This window comes from Hyaena hyaena, unplaced genomic scaffold (assembly GCF_003009895.1).
Source record: "Hyaena hyaena isolate Hyena2069 unplaced genomic scaffold, ASM300989v1 scaffold_332, whole genome shotgun sequence".
Lineage (NCBI taxonomy): Eukaryota > Metazoa > Chordata > Mammalia > Carnivora > Hyaenidae > Hyaena > Hyaena hyaena.
Genome location: NW_024080964.1, coordinates 497,032 through 512,706, shown reverse-complemented (window position 1 = coordinate 512,706; position 15,675 = coordinate 497,032). Strand labels below are relative to the sequence as shown.

The 15,675-nt window shown below is 34.6% G+C and overlaps 1 protein-coding gene across 4 annotated transcripts in view; it reads right to left on the bottom strand.

Moving 5' to 3' along the window:
• RTN4 (reticulon 4) overlaps nt 1-15,675 on the bottom strand; it is a 71,998-nt gene that overhangs the window by 17,331 nt on the left and 38,992 nt on the right. The window lies entirely within an intron of this gene.

The window sequence follows — 15,675 nt, the reverse complement described above, 5'->3', positions numbered from 1 at the left end:
TGCTTATTAATAGTGAGGAGTCAGACAAAGCCAAAGTTAGCAAGTTTGCTCTTGGCCTATGGTCAGCGGGCCACTGTGGGGATCAAATAAGCATAGGCCCACGTTCTGTGCCAAAGGGCTCTTGAATTCACAGGCTAAACATAATTTGTCTACGGATTGTGAACGGGGGGAGGGGTGATATTCTTATAGTAAAATAAATACAGATATATTCTTGAGTATAATCTTAAATATCCACTATTTATTTATTAGTTTTTAAGTGTATTCAATTATTTTAAGGGGGGGTGCAGAGAAAGAGAGGGAGAGAGAGACCACCAGAGAGGCCCCCTGCTATCAGCCCGATGAAGGGCTCAAACTCACAAACCATGAGATCATGACCTGAGCTGAAGTCAGATGCCCAACCAAGTTCACCGAAGTGCCACTCTATTAATTTTTTTTAATTTTGTTTAATTAGTTAGTTATTAAATGTTTATTTATTTTTGAGGGGGGCAAGGGGCAGAGAGAGAGGGAGACTGAATCCCAAGCACGCTCAACTCTTGTCAATGCAGAGCCCAGCGTAGGACTCAAACTCACAAATTGTGAGACCATAACCTGAGTTGAAATCAAGAGTTAGACACTTACCTGACTGAACCTCCCTGGAGCCCTTTAAATACCATTAATTTTTAATGTAAAGAAGGTAACAAAGAAAGACCAGGAGCTGCTTTGGTCTTGAGGCTCTCTAAAGTATGTAATTGTCCTTTACTGTTAGCAGTATTTCCATGAGGGAAAATTATTCACATGAAATGTGAAATGTAAAATGTTAAGAGCATCTTGCAGCCCTGAATATGTATACCATGAGTACCAATAATAGATTTTAAATGCCTATCACAGTCTCTGACATAGTGGGAGCTAAACATTTATTATGGTTGGGAAGCATTTATTCCACTCTCCTAACTATGATTTGATTCAAATGCTATTAATTTAATATTCTATATATGATTTACAGCTTTGTTTTCAGACTTTGATTTCAATTATTTTTTTACTCTCCCCATCTCTAGCTCATTCCAACGCTGCCTAAAACACCTGCATCAGTTTTGTTCCATTCAACTTGTTTCTACTATTACACCAATACACTAGCACAACTGAGAAATAACCAGAACTTGAAGCAGTGTTCCTATGCTATTACAATGCATCATGAAAAATTTCATACTGAATAAAGAGATAGCAAGTGATGCTAAGAGTTTTATGGCATTCAGCAAACATTGAGCTGATACTGTTCAAGAAACTCAACCTTGTAGAATGAATTAAAAACCTAAAAATGAGGATGTGGACTTTTCTTTAAGGCCCTGTCCAACTATACAACACTACAATTCTAGGAAGACATATAAAGCCATGACAAAAACTATAAAATAACCATTGCACCACCATGAGAATTCTTCAGTAAAAGAAAAAAACTGGAGGAAACTTTAAAAGACTGTGACAAAGAAACTGAGTCCTAAAGAATGGGTCCTAAAGAATGGGTAGATCTGGAACATGTAAACATGCAGGCCTCACTATAATTCTCTGTAAGCAATGGTTCTTGTAATTAATGTAGTTTTAAACAGGGTACAGTGAAAGGGTAGGAGAAGCAAGATAAAGACTGCCCTTGGTAACATAACTCTTTCCTGTGAGGCTCCCCTATGCCCCAAACCAAGCAATCAGACTCCAGACTCTGGTGTTGGATCACCTATACTAAAACTGGTTCCATACCTTATCAGCTATGTGACCTCAGGCAAGTCTCTCAATCTCTCTATACCTCAGCTTCTGCATCTACAGAATGTATATGCAAATAGGAATGAATGATTTTACAGAGAGATTGTGAGGATTAGGTGAGAAAAAGAACTAACAAAATTTTTCATTAATAAGATAGCGAATATAATGCACTTAATATACTGTGCAGCATAAGATAAATTCTTAATAAATGTCAGGGCTATAATATGTTGTTATTATTGTCAACACCATCAATGTCACCATTACCAATCTTATCCAGGTGTTAAATACGAAGAAAAAGAAAAGAAAATTGCTGTTATAAACATGTCACTTTATAAGCCACATGGAAAAGGATTTTCAAACTTTTTCACTATTACTGAACAAATAAAAAGCTGATAACCTAGAACAAGCAGCAAGTACTTTTATTTTACTACTAAAGTACTCAAATTTTTACATGAACAAATGCTGCTTCATAAAAATGTATGATTCTCAAAGTACTCCAAAACATTTATTAACCTCCAAAATCACCACTGTTGATGTTAAAATAAATCCAGAGATCTTCACTACTCCTTATCATCATTAGAAACTATCCAGTAAGGCCTGATTTTATAAAAGAAAGGATTTCAGATTTGAGATGTACAATATCAATGACTGATTACCTAATATAAGAGTTACTATCTGAACAGCTTGAATAACTGGATAAGAATTATTTATAATTGGTCTATAATTTCTGTATAGATATAGTCAAAGGGACTGCCTGTGGCTGGGATTCAAGAGACCCACAATCTAGTACTGGCTCTGGAACTGTACAACTTTGGATGAGACTCCAACTTCTCTGGAGCTCAATTTTATCATCAGTAAACAGAGCATTAGATAAATGACTTTTCTTTTCCCTTCAGAAACTAAAACACAGTTAGTACACAGATACACATCAGTCCCACATTCAAATTCCCAATCAGCGGATCTGAAATAATGAGTTTTTATTGCTGTGTTATCTGTGCCAAATATAAACTTTTAAATATCTTCTTCCTTTTTAGATCTAGATTTTTAGGAAGGGCTTAAATATTTTTCTTCATACCAGTCTTTTAAAATGAATCTTACTAATAATACTTTGTTTTTTTTAAGTGTCAAACATTATTAAAACTTTAGGAAAATAATAAATTCATATTTCTACAATTTTTCAAGCAATTATAAACCATATCATTAAGGCCAAAAAGAAAAGAAAGAAAGAAATGGAGCAACAAACCTTTTAAGGCTGAACGATGTTTCAGAAATCTTTTCCAAGTTGCTGATCTACATTCTCCACACCTCTCCCTTTATTTCCTGAGTCCGTATATACCAGGCACTTACATTGTGCTAAATACATTGTGCTAAATAGACTATGTAACATTATCTCTTTCAATTCTTAAAACCCTAAAAGGCAAGCTTTCAGACAAGAAAGTGAGAGCCAGCTCTTTTGACTGGAATGAGATCACTTAATTAGTAAGTGGTAAGAACCTGGATTTCAACACAAACTTCGGATTGATAAAACTCAAATGCCCCACATATGATGCCAAACTGAAGGTTCAGCATATTAATGTTCTTCAAAATGTCACGCATTTGCACACATAATGAATAAGCAATGTTGGCAAATAATCGCAAGTGAGATGAATAACATAAGCCAAGAAAGTCAAGGTAAGACTAACAAGATATGTTAATTAAGGAGAGATAAATTGTAATGTGAATACTCAACCTACAGTTAAATCCAAAAGGGAGGAAAGAACTCTATTCCAACATTCCTGAAGGTACTTTCCCATAGTAGAAAACTATAATGAAGCAAGTTGTGAAAAAATATCTTTTAAAAGCCATGTGAATCTAATTAAGTAAAATTAGAAAATAGATCAATGCAAAAGAACATTATATATTCACTAAGGAGAGTGAGGTAGATTTATATCACCAAAGAAACATGTCCATATTGGTAAGTAAAAACAAAATGTTACAAAAAGATTCATCGAGTAAAATTTTAAAAATTTAGGATAACCATTAAGTCTGAACGGATATCTAGCAAACACAGTATTTACCCCTGGGTAAATGAGTTTAACTTGCTTCTTAATTCCTCTCTATACCATTTGAAATTGTCTCCTTCCAATAGCAAACATGAATTACCATTATACCTAAAATTTTAGCAGTATATAAGTTAACTCTGGTGCTTTGGGTTGAACCAAGTCAATTTCCCCAAAGTTGATGATCTGGGAATATAGTCTTGTATAAGGTGTAGCAGTATTCAGTGATTACAGCCTAAAATAAATTTAACTTTTACTGCATGAAGGTACAGTAAACCCTAACCTACTAGTTTCCTTCCGCCCATCATGGGATTCCTAGAAATTAAGTCTTTTCAATAAATGGAAGAGCTTTGAAAAATCACACACACACAAGCCTCCACATATTATATGAACATATGCAAAGAGCTATACAAGAATACTCAAAGTAGGTATCTTGAAAGCTTTGTTGAAACAAGCCCTTGAGATGCCCTGGTAGAGCTGCAGACCCTCAAGGCACCGAGGAGGAAAAAAGGGAAGAAGAACCAAGAGAGTGAAGACAAGTAGGTAGTGAAAGTCATACAGAAGACAAAATTAATATAACCTACACTAGGAAGGTCTGAGAGGCAGTCTACACTGTTACCGAAGTCATTGTGCAAAATAAATGTTGTGTAAAGAAATTTTAAAGATTGTTAATGAAGTTGCAAGGATAAAAAAATATTAGATTATAAATATTAGCAAAATGAGCTGCCACCTTGACATCTGTCAGTATTTCTAGTCTCTTGGATTTCCTTAAATTGGTTTTAATGAAGAAATTTTGGAAGATTAGGTTTATCCAGGATTGTTTATTCTCAATTAGAAGGAAGTAGTCATAAAGTTTAACAAAATTCTGAGAAATATATTCAAATACTATTGCTTCTAATATTCCTCAAAAGACTTACATCCATCAATTAATTAGATGTTCAGTCCTGACACCAAAGTCAGGCAAAGACATCACAAGAAATCTACAGTCCGATATCCCTTATGAATATAGACACAGTAACCTTCAGCAAAATACTAGCAAACTGGCTCCAGCAACAAATAAAAAGCATTATATACCATGGCCAAGTGGTATTTATCTCAGAAATGCAAAGCTGGTTCAACATATGGAAACCAATCACTTTAACATACCATATTAATAGAATTAAGGTCAAAAACTGCATGGTCATCACAACAGTCACAGAAAAAGCATCTGACAAAATCTAACACCCTTTCATTATAAAAACACTCCACAAACTAGGAATCGAAGGAATGTCCTCAGGCTGATAAAGAATATCTACGCAAAACCCACAACTTAAACCATACTTACTGATGAAAGACTGAAAGCTTTCCCCCTAAGACCAGGAACAAGACAAAAACACTCTTTTCATTACTCAACACTGTCCTGAAGGTATGAGACAGGACAATCAGGCCAAAAAAAAAAAGAACAAACGAAAAAGAAATAAGACATCATGATTGTAAAGAAGAAATTAAACGTTCTATTTTATGTGTACAGATAACATGATCATGTATACATAAAATCATAAGGGATCCACAGAACAGCTACTAGAATAATACACAAGTCCAGAAAGGTTGCAGAAAAGATTAATATAAAAACATCAGTCATATTTCTATAAAAGCAATGAAAAACCTAAAAAAGAATTAAGAAAGTAATTCCAGGGGTACCTGAATGGCTCAGTCAATTAAGCATCTGACTCTTGATTTTGGCTGAGGTCATGAACTCATAGCTCGTGAGACTGAGCCGTGAGTCAGGCTCTGTGCGTGAGTCAGGCTCTGTGTGTACAGCACAGAAGCTACTTGATTATCTCTCCCTCTCTCTCTCTGCCCCCTGCCTGTCTCAAAATAAATAAGTAGCATTAAAAAAAGGAAGAAAGAAAATAATTCCATTTACCCTAATATCTAAAAGAATAACATAGTGAGGAACAAAATGAAAAAACAAAAACAAAAAAAACAAAAAACAAAAAACAGGACTTAGAAACTTACAAACTACAAAATATTATTGAAAGAAGTTAAAGATTTAAATAAATGGAACACACATACCATGTTTATGGATTAGAAAGCATTATTATTAATATGGTAACACTCCTCAAACTTATCTATACAATGCAATTTCTATCAAAACAATCTTGAAAAGAATCACAAAGTTGGAGAACTCATACTTCTTTTTTTCAAAACTTCCTATAAAGCTAAGCTACGAAGTAATCAACTCAGTGTGGTAGTTGCACAAGGGTGGAGGACAGATCAATATAATAAAATTAAAAGTCCAGAAATAAACTCTTTTTTAACATTCAGTTGAATGACAAGGGTGTCGAGACAATTCAGTAGTGGAGAGGAGATTTTTCAACAAGCACTACTGGGACAACTGGATAGCCAACTGCCAAAAAAAAAAGAAGTTGGGCTCCTATCTTATACCATATGTAAAAATTAACTCAAAATGAATCACAGACCCAAATGCTTAAACTATGAAACTCTTAGAAGATAAAAATAGATGCACATCTTCGTAACTGTGGATCTGGCAGTGGTTTTGTAGGTATGACACCAAAGCACATGCAGTTAAGAGAAACAAATTAGACCTCGTTGACATATGAAACATGCTCAACATCAATCATCCTCAGGGAAATACAAATCAAAAACACGATGAGATACCACCTCACACCCATCAGAATGGCTAACATTAACAACTCAGGCAACAAAAGACTCTGGCGAGGATGGATGCGGAGAAAGAAAATCTCTTCTGCACTGCTGCTGGGAATGCAAACTGGTGCAGCCACTCTGAAAAACAGTATGGAGATTCCTCCAAAAATTAAAAATACAACTACCCTACAACCCAGCAAGTGCACTACTAGGTATTTATCCAAGGGATACAGGTGTGCTGTTTCGAAGGGACACATGCACCCCAATGTTCATAGCAGCACTATCAGCAATAGCCAAAGTATGGAAAGAGCCCAAATGTCCATTGATGGGTGAATGGATAAAGATGTGGTGTGTGTATATACAATGGAGTATTACTTGGCAATCAAAAAGAATGAAATCTTGCCATTTGCAACGACGTGGATGGAACTAAAGGGTATTATGCTAAGCGAAATTAGTCAGAGATAGACTTCACCCATATGAGGACTTTAAAATACAAAACAGATGAACGTAAGGGAAGGGAAGCAAAAATAATATAAAAACAGGGAAGGGGACAAAAACATAAGAGACTCTTAAATATGGAGAACAGAGAGTTACTGGAGGGGTTGTGAGAGGGGGGATGGGCTAAATGGGTAAGAGGCATTAAGGAATCTACTCCTGAAATCATTGTTGCACTATATGCTAACTTGGGTGTAAATCAAAACAATAAAAAATAAATGAAAAAAAAAATAAACATACACATATATACACACACAAAAATTAGACCTAATTAAAATTAAAAACTTTTGTCCTCAAAAAATACTATTTCAAAAGAGTAAGAAGACAGCCCACTGAATGGGAGAAAATATTCACAAATCAAACCATCTGATATGGGGCTTGTGTTCATAATATAAAAAAACTCTTACAACAATAAAAATACAAATAAGACAATTAAAAATGGGCAAAAGATTTGAATAGACATTTCTCCAAAGAATATACAAATGGCTAATAAAGGAATGAGAATACGCTCATTACAAAACAACATCAATATTATTAGAGAAATGTAAACCAAAACCATAGTCAGAGACCGCCTCAGACCCTCTAGGATGGCTAATATTAAAAAGATGGACAATAACAAGGGTTGACAAGAAGGCCTCAGAGATTTGGACTCTCTTAAATTGCTGATGGAAATGTAAAATTCAGCCACTGTGAAAAAGTTTGGCCATTTCTCAAAAAGTTAGTGTTACCATACTACCCAAGAATTCTACTCCTAGAAATTTCCATCCAGAAGACTAGAAAACATGTGACTGTACAAAAACTTATGTTCATAGCAGCATTATTCATAACCAAAAAGGAGGAAACAACCCAAATGCTGGAAAAACCAATAAATGGATAAACAAAATATGACTGATCCATACAATAGAATATTACTGGTCCATAAAAAGGAATGAAGCACTGATAGACAGTATGACATTGATGAACCTTGAAAACATCATGCTAAGTGAAAGAAGCCCAATACAAAAGGTCACATGTTATATGTTTCTCTTTATACGTAAAGTCTATATGTAAGATAGAACATGTCATTCTATAGAGACAGAAAGTAGTGGTTGTCAGGGGATGGGCAAAGTAGATGGGGGAATGACTCTAATGGGTATGGGATTTTGAGGGGTATGGATAAAAATATTGGAACTAAGATAATGATGGTTACATAATTTTGTGAACATACTAAATATCAATGAATTATACGCCCAAAAGAATTCAGAAGTAAATCAAAAAATTCTTGTTTTAACATCTGTTTCTCTATTAGGTTATAAACCCCACAAGACAGCATGCTGCCTTATTATTTACCATATCCCCAGAGCTCAGCACAAAGCCTAAACCAACTAAACTTTCAATAAATAGTGCTGATTGTTTAGAATGAATGGATACTTTATGCCAGTTTCAAACAAACTGGCATAAATTAACTTATTCAATTTTTTTCTGGGCTTTGGATTCCAAATTTGTTTTATTTAAACTATTTTCAGATATCTACACTTATACAGTAACAAATAGCAGTGCTTTAGGTAACTTATAAAATAGCAAATATTATTTTACAGGCTTGTCTCTTCTTACTAGACCCTGAAGAATTGATGAATACCTTTCATCTTTAAATTCCCATTACCTGCTTCATTAATATTTGCTGTATCATCTGAAGAGAGGCCAGATTATTCTTAGGAACACAAACATTTAAAGATTATACTATTTACAAATTAAAGGACATCTTTAAATAAGAACTATAAGTTCACTATAATGCTGATTTGGGGTTCTTCTGTACTTATTAGTTCTGTTTATGAAGAAAGAGTTTAATTGCCTCTTTATTCTTTAGGTAACAAAATTAAGACAAAGGGCTTGTACAACAAAAACTTAATCTTTCATGGTCCCTCAGGTCTCCTTCTATGCTGCAAAATAAAATGTTAATCATGTAAGGTAACCTACCATAACCTAAAATATTCATGAAATATCCTTTTAAAGATCTGAGATTAACTGTGGGAAATGCTCATGGATTGCCATACTAAAATAATGTTGATTAACTTCAATACATTCTGGTTGTTTAAAAATAAAAGTGATTTGCTCCCTGCAGTGCTTGCCCACTTTTATTTTCAAAATAAAAATGTGAAAACTTTTTGTGTTTTGTACAGTGGGCATCCTTATCGAACTAAAATTTTAATTTAAAAAAAACTCTGTACACTACATTCTATTGTTCAAAATAAAAACTTCTGGTCTAATCTAAAGTAAGAAGAGTTGCTTGCCTACACTTGGTAATCATAAAATGTCATCTGTCATAGCTAAAAATAGTGCTACCGTACATGCCTTACATGCAAAAGTCATCCAATTACACTTTGCCTCAAATCAAATTCTTAATAGCCCTTCCTTGAATAGCCTGAAGTCAGTTTTCAATTTTAAAATCTTTTGTCTAGGGGGTAAAAAGTTGAACTAGTTGGTCCTAAAAAGGGAATGGCTGGCAGGACAATGCCTCTTCCTAAGCAAAAGCAAATATTAAGTTTTTTTTTTTTTTTTTAAATAAAGTCAGACTGTTAACTAGGAAGCAAACAGATATTAAAATAATAAAAATTGTTATTTTTCACAACTATAAGCTTTATATAAATCATTATGTATTTATTAGGAATTACAACCCTTAAATCAATTTCTTCCCAATTGCCAGGAAAAGTGACTCAAACTCAGAGTTGATCATTTAACCCCATGTAGTAAGTTTTTACCTCCACAAGTGAGCACTCACCAAGCTAATAAATGACAGGTGGAGGTCCAGAAAAAGATCTGTGCAGAGCAGGAACTTAATGCATCAAAGACAGTTAAGAGGGGCTCGCGTCCTATTTTTTCCTTCAATTTACCATCAGTTATGACCTAGACTAGATCACTTAACCTAGTTTCCCCATGTATAAAATTAGAAAATAGACACCAAACTAAGTAGTTAGTTGAAGCTGAAAAGAGATTTCACAGATGGAAATGCTTGATGAACTAAACATACTAAATTAAATAAAGGTAGTATTTTATGAGAGAAAGTCAAGCCAGGCAATCAAACATTGAATGCAATGCTTAACTAAGCCCAGATTTCTTTAAGGGTGATTCAACTTTCTCTGAAAGCACTGCTAATTTGGTTTCAGTGAGCAGTTGGGATTGATGGATCCCTACTATTGCTACAAAGTATCTCAACCAAATAGTTGGCAAAAATACTAGCATCTCTCTTAGCCATCTCCTCTTCCTATAACTAGAGTTTCTGAAGATCTCGCACAATTTCAGGTCCTTGCCTCTTTTATCATTAAATCTTTCCTGCTTTACTTCCAACAACATTACAGTATACTGACCAATTTCAACCACTCCACACCTAAGAAAAAGCATTTCAAGTAAAATCAGCATAAATTCTGTACTTGCTTTTTCTATGATAATTTAGTAATTCCCTATTCTGGGCAAGGAACTGTTCTGAGTAATTTGCCTACATTATCACTAATCTTTTACACATGAAGCAGTTGATGCTTAGAAGTATTAATTTTATTATGTAAGGTCATAGACTGAAATTCACCTCTGACCATGAAAGTCTCACTTTTTCCACCATACCGCAGCTTGTATTTAAAGGAATATGTCAGTATTCTTACAGGCCTCATTTGTAAGTTAAATTCACCAATTTACTTAATTGGTTCGTGTATCTTTCGCCAATTTCTCTAATCCCACATTCTATTTCTAGCTTTACTAAAAGGAAAAAAAATACAGCAGAAAAGAATTCTAACTTCCCACTTTAAATTTCTCTGAACCATGATAATATTCTACAGGAAAATTTATATAGCTAATTCCATTTTCTCTAAGGCAAGCTAAATAAATATCTTCTCTCTGAGTATGTTAAATATACGTATTCCTAACCAGGGATTCTTCCCACCTGCACAAACTTGAACAATTCTCAGTTGTAAAGGATGTTAAAGTAAGGACTCTTCCTATAAAAAGCCTGAGTTCTGGTAAATTTTGGTAAGCATGCAGTTATTATTTTAAATTACTAGAATTGATCAAGATGTACACAAATTTAAACGTAAAATTAAAACAGACACTGGTTCAATGCATAGTTTAATATAGTTTAAATTTTATTTCTTGTTGGCATCTGAGCATTACAACATTACAAGAAATAGGAACCAAACCTTAGGAATAGGAAATCACCACTCAAAATTCTATTTTCTACTAATAAACTAAATGGAAAACATACCATTCCCTAACTCTAGAAACTTGAAAATCTGAACAGACTGGAATGGGGAAGGGGACTCAAAGCAAATTATTAGTACAAAGAAAGAAAATGAACTTCAGTAGTAGGTAAACCAGTGATATTTAAATAGTCCCCGACTTAGATGGTTCTACCTTGGATGGTGCGAAAGTGATACATATTCAGTAGACACCATACTCCGAATTCTGATAGTTTCACGTGATGCTGGGCAGCGGCAGTGAGCTCCAACTTCCAGTCAATCACGGGATCATGAGGTTAAGCAACTTATACAATCTGTGTTTCACTTTCAGTACAGTATTCAATAAATTACATGGGATATCCAACACTTTATTATAAAAGAGGCTTTGTGTTGGATCATTTTGCCCAACTGTTGGCTAATGTAAATATTCTGAGCACGTTTAAAGTAGACTAGGCACTCTGGAAAACGGTATGGATGTTCCTCAAAAATTAAAAATAGAACTACCCTACAACCCAGTGACTACACTACTAGGTATTTATCCAAGGGATCCAGGTGTGCTGTTTTGAAGGGACACCACACCCCAATGTTTACAGGAGTGCTATCGACAATAGCCAAAGTATGGAAAGAGCCTGTATGTCCATCAATGGATGAATGGACAAAGAAGATGTGGTACATACATGCAATGGAGTATTACTCAGCAATCAAAAAGAATGAAATCTTGCCATTTGCAACTACGTGGATGCAACAGGAGAGTATTATGCTAAGTGAATTTAGTCAGAGAAAGACAAATACCATAGGATTTCACTCATATGAGGAATTTAAATTACAAAACAGATGAACATAAGGGAAGGGAAGCAAAAATAATATGAAAACCAGGGAGGGAGACAAAACATAAAAGACTTAAATACCAAGAACAGAGGGTTGCTGGAGGGGTTATGGGAGGGGGGATTGGCTAAATGGGTAAGGGGCAATAAGGAATCTACTCCTGAAATCATTGTTGCACCATATACTAACTTGGATGTAAATTAAACAATAAATAAATTTAAAAATAAAAGTCAATTATTAAACAGTAAAAAATAATAATAAAGTAGGCCAGGTTAAGCTGTGATGGTCAGTAGGTTAAGTGTACTAAGTGTATTGTCAACTTACAGTATTTTCAGTTTATAATGTGTTTATCAAGATGTAACCCCATCATAAGTCAAGTAAGATCTGTACTTTATACCTATCATATTCACATTGAATATAAATGCTCACTGAATAAACAGCTGGTTAGTACGATGATTAAAGTAGGTAGTATTCACATCAGAATACTAAAAGAGACCAGAATAACATATTTTACATTATTTTAGTTTATTTTCATTTAGGTAGGGAAAATATACAATGGGAGCATACAACAAAGAACAGCTATAATTCCTCTTATTCTTATGAAAATCATAATTTTACAAATCTGTAGTATGAGAGTAGAAATTCCTGAATCTAGGTCAATGCCCAACTCTTAACAATGGACCTGCAGGGATATCATTATTATTTGCTAATTTTTAATTTTTAAGTTGCTCTGAGCTCAAGTAAATGCTATACAGAATCAGATGGTGGGGATATAGTATTTTAGAAGAGACAACAGTATTTTACTGTCTATCAATACTAACACAAATGTCTAATGGTGACTGGACTGAAACGTGAAAGCTATTTCTCTCTCTCTCTCTCTCGCTCTCTCTCTCTCTCTCTCTCTCTCACACACACACACACACACACACACACCAGTAACAAAAGTCAGCATTATCCATGATGAAGCAGAAAAACAAAAAATTTGGTCTCAGAATACTACTTCAAAGATGCAAAGAGAAACACTGGCTAAATTAAATTTAATAACAATTTAGCCTAAATTTTAGCATGAGATGAGATAAACTAAATAAATAACAAGGGAACCTAGAGGATATCTAGATATCAGAGTAAGAATTCTATTCAACGCTTTAAGTATTTTTCCTACATTCAAGCATGTAATCCAATCCTTAAGGACAAAGAGAAACTATACTCCTGGCTCACAGAATCCCCACGAGGCTTAACATTTTGACAATACTCAACAACTAACCACCTACCCTCTTTCACTGCTGGTGTAAAAGATTACTGCCTATTTTATTGCAGAGTGAAGACCATACAAAAGAGAAAGATACACCGTGTTCAATAAGATGACACAGATTATTAAATGAACAAAAATCAAAACATGGGTCGATTTGTATTTTTCAATCTTCAGTCGTTCAAGTACAAATAGAAATTGTAAAATAAAAACAAAAGCCCCGTGCCATCAGCTATGTGGTCCTGAATAATTTAATCTCTTTACTTTTCTTGGTTTCCTTACCTATAAAATGAGGAAGTCCAAATAAAAAATGATTAAGATGCCTTGTCTTCATTTTTCAAGAATATGTGTATAGGGTTCAAGGCCAGGAAAAAACCTAGCTGAACATCCCAGCTCTCAGCCTCTCACGTCACTGAGGTATATAGAATCAACAAGGAAACCCAGTGATGAAGCCACCATATCACAGGCTAGATATACACATATATCTAGATACATATCTATATACATCTATACACCTATCTATATAAGACATATAGATATCTTGCCTTTTTCTAGCCTTTAAAATCCACAAAGGCAGAAACAGTGGTGGCTTCATCAATCAGTCTTCTTGACTCTGCACAGCTTGCAGGAACACTGGAGAACCTCCACATGGAGGATAAGTAAAGACCACAAAGAAGATGGGGCCTTTGATAAGTATGACTTGCGAAAATGAAATGGGAAGGGGCATTCTAGACAGAAAAAAGATAGTGCAAAGAACTAACATATTTAGGGAACAAGTCCTTCAATATGGCTCTATAGCCACAGAGCAATGAGAGATGGGATTATAATGGTTAGGACTAAACGACAGAATGCCTTTTGAAAGTCCAAGATAGACAGTATGAACTTAGTTTGAAAAGTAAAGAAAAATTCTTTAAGTGCTATGATTATAGCCACACTTTAGGAAGATTAACTTGGCTGCAACACACAGGATTTAGTGGGAAAACCAGTTAAGAGTCTTGGTGAGGAATTAGGAATACCCAGACTTGGATAAATAAACAAAACAGGATATTTCCAGCAACGCTCCCACTACATATCCATAGAAGACTTTAAAAACCACATATAGAGGAAAGCATTTGCAAATTTACTTTTTAATATAAACCCGGGTCTCATCAAGTGATTTAACTACCTAAAACTGACTATCTTAGAGTTAAAATCATCAGAAATGCATATGGCCAAAGTTTCAGGATAGACACTTTCATACATTTGTATAATATTTTGTACCATCTTAATATAATAAGAATTTGTACATCTTTCTGGAGGGCAATTTTGCATCATAAACCAAAAGCCAAAATACTATAAACCAGCAATCTGGAAAAGTCATGGATAAAAACAAAGATTTATATTCAATTATATTCATTCTAGCATTGTTTATACGTGCAAAAACATGAGGAACTTGAATACTTAACTAGATGGGATTAATTGTACATACTTAGAATATAATAGCAATTAAAACAATATAGAATATTTTTAAAATGAAAGATATTTCCCCATTTAGTGAAAGATTACAGAACAAAACTACCATGACCCCCCCAACATATATACACACCACTTAAATTAATATACCAAAACAAAACTACTCCATATAAATGAACAGTTTTAGTCTTTAAGACACCTTTATTTTTTACAACAAATATGTATATACCTATATCTTTCTCTATATATATCCATGTATATACATATATAGTGTTGTGCTGCAAAACCAAGATGTAAAAGAAATATCCAAGGACTGACTAAACATTGGGTTTCAACTAAATTTAGAATGGAAAGCAAGGGCCTTCCTCCCAAAAACAGGTCTCAAAATTGATTAACGCTGAAGCTCCCTTCCAAGGTACCTTTCGGCTTTCACAGGAGTTAAGTGAGGCATTTATTTCTCACAGCAAGATTCATGCTCCTCTCTACCTCAATGTCCGTATGCACATATAGCTGTACCCACATATTGGAGCGCATGGGTGGCTTAGTTGGTTAAGCGTCCAACTCCAAATCTTGGCTCAGGTCATGATCTCACAGTTCGTGAGTTCGAGCCCCACGTTGGGCTCTGTGCTGACATGACGGTGCAGAGCCTGCTTGGGATTCTCCTTCTCTCTCTCTCTCTCAAAAACAAACATTAAAAAAAAGTCTTAAAAAAAACTGTACCCACATACTGAGTAACATTAAACCTTCCAAGGACACTGAAAGTAGTTTATCAGAAGTAAAGACTAGGGGGCCAATAAGAACCTCTGCAAAGAAGTGTGCTCCAGAAATGGGCCAAAGGCAGTCTGTCTTAAGATATAATTAAATTGGATTTTAATGCTAGGAACATGTCTGTCTCCACCCTACAGAAGCTTCTCTCAAAGGTTGCCTACAGCGTGTTAACTGCCAAACTGAAAAAGCATTAGTAACCATGGACAGTGTGTTGCATGTGTTTCTAAAATTCACAGGGTCTGCAACCATTTCTCAATCTTCATAGTAA